Genomic DNA, 5,404 nt, shown 5'->3' with positions numbered 1-5,404 from the left:
GCTCCTAGCCAACAAACAGAACAAAGAACGACACGAACACAAGAGGAAATAAAATCTATACCAATACAAAGAAGATATTCCATTTCACCACATACCACGCTCCTAGACAACAAACAGGACAAAGAACGACACGAACACAAGAGGAAATAAAATCTATACCAATACAAAGAAGATATTCCACTTCAGCACATACCACACTCCTAGCCAACAAACAGAACAAAGAACGACACGAACACAAGAGGAAATAAAATCTATACCACTACAAAGAAGATATTCATAATCAAAACAACATAATAATCTATCATTCAGTAAATCAGAAGAAAAAATCAAACTCATCAGAAATTAGACATGTTAAAAATGAACTTCACCACATAGCACGCTCCTAGCCAACAAACAGAACAAAGAACGACACGAACACAAGAGTGAATAAAATATATACCACTACAACGAAGATATTCCTGATCAAAACAACAGAGTAATCTATCATTCAGAAAATCAGAAGAAAAAAAATCAAACTCATCAGAAAATATACATGTTAAAAATGAACTTCACCACATAGCACACTCCTAGCCAACAAACACAACAAAGAACGATACGAACACAAGAGGAAATAAAATCTATACCACTACAAAGAAGATATTCCTAATCAAAGAACAGAGTAACCTATTATTCAGAAAATCAAAAGAAAAATCAAACTCATCAAAAAGTAGACATGTTAAAAACTTCACCACATAGCACGCTCCTAGCCAACAACCAGATCTAATGATATCTGCCCTGATTTGTTGAAGACGGGTGCCGATAGATGTATGGAAGACCACGGAACACGAACGACACGAGGAAATAAAATCTATACCAGTACAAAAAAGATATTCTTAATCAATATGATGACAATCAAATTACAAACTGTATTATAAAAAGTCTGAGACGTGAGAACCATCATATCTGTCATAACATTTCGAGCGCAATAGGGAATCTCAATTTCATATTCCAGCATTACTCAACTTTTAATTTCTGATTAAGTGAACAGCATAGACGTAAGGAAATAACGAGAAACAACACAATCAACAGCTACAATCAATAGAGAGCCAAACCTGCGCACCATCCAACACATAGAGAAATAATAGCTAATCAATCTATCAAAAAGGCGAAATAGCACAGACTTAACGCTGAAGAACAGAGGAACACGCGGCGACACGTAAACATCAACAGAGGAAAATAATCTATCATTGAACCATCATAAAATCGATCAATATACAATTTTCATTCTAACAAACACTACGAACCTTGATGGAGGTATCCAAGACATAGGAAATATGCACGGTTTTCACTCTTTTCCTCAAAGCCGGGAGACTTTATGTCTCTATCTATGTGACCATAGCACCGCGCATGCTTTATCACTCAAAGGGTTATGGGCTATATTTCTTCGTTCAGCAAACGGGGTGCTCTAGAGGTCAGATAAGAGAGTTCAAAGGCGATATATTTTATTGTGCAGAGCAAATAGATGTCGATATCACTCGAGGGTGTCACTATCTTTTCGCATCCTTTCCCTGAAACGGAAATCTTTCGTCAAAGTGGTTGACAAGTCGGCTCAGTTTGTAGAGATGCGATATTGTTATTGAAGATGTAGAGAAAGTCCAAATTATTAATTGGTAGCAATGATACTAAATGAAAAAGAGAAACAAATCTAATTACATCAATTCTTGTAACATCTTGCAATAGAAATTTCTAATGAACCACACAGAAATATCAAATGTGAAATGCAACTCAGAGTTATGAGGTATTCCCGTCTTAGAGGTACTTACTTATGTCAAGCGAGTGAACAATTGGAACAAATACAAGACAATAATTATCTCGAGCGGTAAGTTCACAACTAATAGAATACCGGTCGAGTGAATACTTGAAACAAAATCAAAACAATAATTCTCACGACAGGTGGAGATTATAGCATTCTAAACCAGATAATAAAGTTTTAATCAATAAAATAAACATAGATATGCTTTTAATTAAGTGTAGATGTGCACTTGAAAACAGAAGAGACAATTGCTCTACATTGAAAAGATGGACAGATTTTGTATTCGATACCATAAGTCATGGGAAGATGTGATCAAAAACTACTTCGAAAAGGAGGAGCCGCGAAACGATTTCATTATCGCTGCATTTCAATACGTCCTAGACATGGTCGTATTCGGAGATAGGGTACAAACTACAGAACTGAAGGTGCAAGAATTTATATGCCGAATCTACAATACTTATAAAAATATCTGCACATCAACGTCGGAAGGGCCACTGGGATTGATGGCGGAGTTTTTGAGGTTTGCCAACAAAGAATTGAAATACACTAGACCAGATGTAATTGTAATCATTGCAAGGGGCATTGCGTACATCAAGAAAGCAGTCGGATCAAATTATCATATACAAGCGGTCTATATCGCACGATTCATTACGGATTTGTTGAAATTACACATATCTGAGATGGAAAGTACATAAAATCTTATCCCGTGATATATTCCGCTACCACGGCAACGCAATTATTTTCTTCTACCAGTCTCTGCAACGATGTCGAATCAACAGAAGTTCAATATTGTCGCGCAAGGTCTGATGCATTATCACCTATTGAAACTCAACAAACATATCAATTGCGGTGGACCACCGGACGATTTTCATCTAATACTCTCTTGTACGCCATTCAAGAATCTTCATACAAAGAAAGGAAACATCGATAAGAGACTGTGCAAGTTCATCGCGACAAAGTGCAAGTTGTAGAAGCAATACAAACACGGCGACAACATAGCGCCTGCGTTAATCAACGCTGGATTCAAGCGCCCAATAATCAGAATAAACTATTTAATGTCTTCGGAATTCATCAATGAAGGCAACAAACGAAAACTTCAGAGTTTGAAATAGAACTGTAATTTATCGAAATAAACAAGTGTATAACTGAAACAATAATTGTAATCTTTGTTATCATTATAATGAATTCTGCGCATCACAGTGAAAACACCTTATGATTAGATTGAAGATCACTAAGGAAGCGAATATTCCACAATTTGTGTAAGAATTCTCATATGGAATGAGACCAGACCACCAAATAGGTTTTACTCGACTACACTCTGTACGAGTTCATCACCCGAAGGATAGAATTGCCGGAGAAGGATCGGTCATTGAAATTTAGAGACACGATACATCAGCCTATGATTACAAAAAAGGATCACTAATCTCGTGTGAAAACTTATCATATTTCTCAATCAGTTGCACTAGCCCAGACATAGTAAGAAAAGGCGTCTTTGACAAACAACTCGATTGAAGTACAAATAAATAAATATTTTTGTCAGCACAGTTGTCCATTTGTATGACTGGATAGGAAAAATGAGCCGTCCAAGATATGGCAAAACGGGAAATAAGGCAAGGTAACTCATCACGACGGGATAACTCAAAGCGTTCGCGACACACTGTCATCGACTTTTACAATCGCATTCGGGTTCAGTGCCTGGGAGATAATACGAAGGCTTCGCGAAAAGCGAATCTATTATCAGATGCCACAATGCAAACGAAAGATTTTACGAGCATAACGTGCAGGCCAAGTCTACATTTCTAAACACGTAGTCTTCTTAACACACGACACAAAAACGTATATGAAATAATTTCAAAGTGGCAATCAGATTTTGGGAGAAGCGGATCACACAACTGCCATCAGAAATGCTTAACCAGTATACAATGAAGATGAGCGTTATGCATAAACACAATGGAAGATATGTTATATTAATTATAATAAGCAGATCAGCGCAGGTCACACATAAACGTAGATCCAATTCACAAAATATACTAGAGATTTCCCGTAACCATACAGAAAAACTATCACATTATTTTAGTGTCATAGCATCCGGGCACTACAAATGGAAAGGCCATGCTTTAATTTTATAAGTCTTTAGCTCATGACATTGTAAAACGCAAATTCCACACTAATCATTTTCTTCATTAAATTTTCAAAGTCGAAACTGCACGCTATTTCTTGCATTTTTCTAAAGATATAGATTAAAAAGTTGTGCATATACTCACACATATTGTGGATTATTTGCTAAAATTTACCGATTCACATTCAGGAGAAGTGGTGACTACCACACATCAGTAAGAGTTTAATTACAATTTGAACAGGTATTGCGATTTATGATCAGTGTTGTAGAATGTGTAATTTCACAATATGCAAGCTTTAGGTCGCTCACTTTGACGAGCACTCTTTCACGATGTCAGAGAAGTTCTTCGAATGGATTGATACTGTAGCAGCAGCGTCATAATCATCACCAGCACCGCCATCGGTTACGCGCAGCACTGCGCGTGACCCGAGCTTTCGTTTTCGGTTCATCGCCATTAACCGTCATTAAACCCATCAACCTCAGTAGAGCCTGGTCGCCTCATTTCTCGCTCTACAACTGGTGACCCGAACGTGATGTCTTAGCGTTCCACCATCATGAACGGTGACCAGCACTCCACCAGCTCTTCGCCTCCCAGCCGGCCACCGCCACCTCTTGAGGCTTCTGTGGCACCGCTCCGCCTGCCGCCTTTCTCCGCCGCGGACCGTATTCTGGATTTTGCTGGCCTTCCATCACCAGAAACCGTTGCCGCCCTGGCCCCCCGCACCTCCCCTCCACCGGTGGACGTTGCAATCAATGCCATCAGCACGTCGCTCCAGCAACTCCAGACTACGGTGGCGGCCCTGGTGAACCGGGTGGACGCCATTCCCCCGCAGCGACCACGTTCCCCTCGGCGCCCGTTTTGCCGTCGCTGCTCGCCATCCCGTCAACGGTCTCCTTCGCCCTCTCAGCACCACTTCTGCTGGTATCATCGAAAATTCGGCGATGCCGCAAGGAACTGCCAGGCCCCTTGCTCGTGGCCGGGAAACGCTCCCCCCAACCATTAACGGCTGGCATGGCTGGGGGCGACAACAGCCGGCTCTTCCGGATCACGGACCACGTGTCCGGCTGTCGCTTCCTGGTGGATACCGGGGCTGACGTGAGCGTCGTTCCACCAACCCCCGCAGAAAAACGACACCGACAACCAGACTTGGCTTTGCAGGCCGTCAACAAGTCCACCATCTCAACTTACGGTCAACGCTCCGTCACCCTTGACCTCGGCCTGCGCAGAGTATTTCGTTGGGTTTTTACCATCGCCGACCTCCCCTTCGCAATCCTTGGCGCCGACTTCCTCCACCATTTCGACCTTCTTGTGGATATTAGACGCCAGCGCCTCGTCGACAACACTACTTCTTTGCACGTTTACGGAGCTCCAGCGCATATAGCCGCCATTAGTCCCACCATACGGCTACCGTTGCCCACTGCTTTCGCCGACATTGTCACGGAGTTCCCCGCTGTCCTGCGCCAATCGCACGCCTCTTGCCCACCTCGCCACA

This window comes from Ornithodoros turicata, chromosome 1, assembly GCF_037126465.1.
Source record: "Ornithodoros turicata isolate Travis chromosome 1, ASM3712646v1, whole genome shotgun sequence".
Classification (NCBI taxonomy): Eukaryota; Metazoa; Arthropoda; class Arachnida; order Ixodida; family Argasidae; genus Ornithodoros; species Ornithodoros turicata.
Note: the sequence above shows the minus strand (reverse complement) of the source record.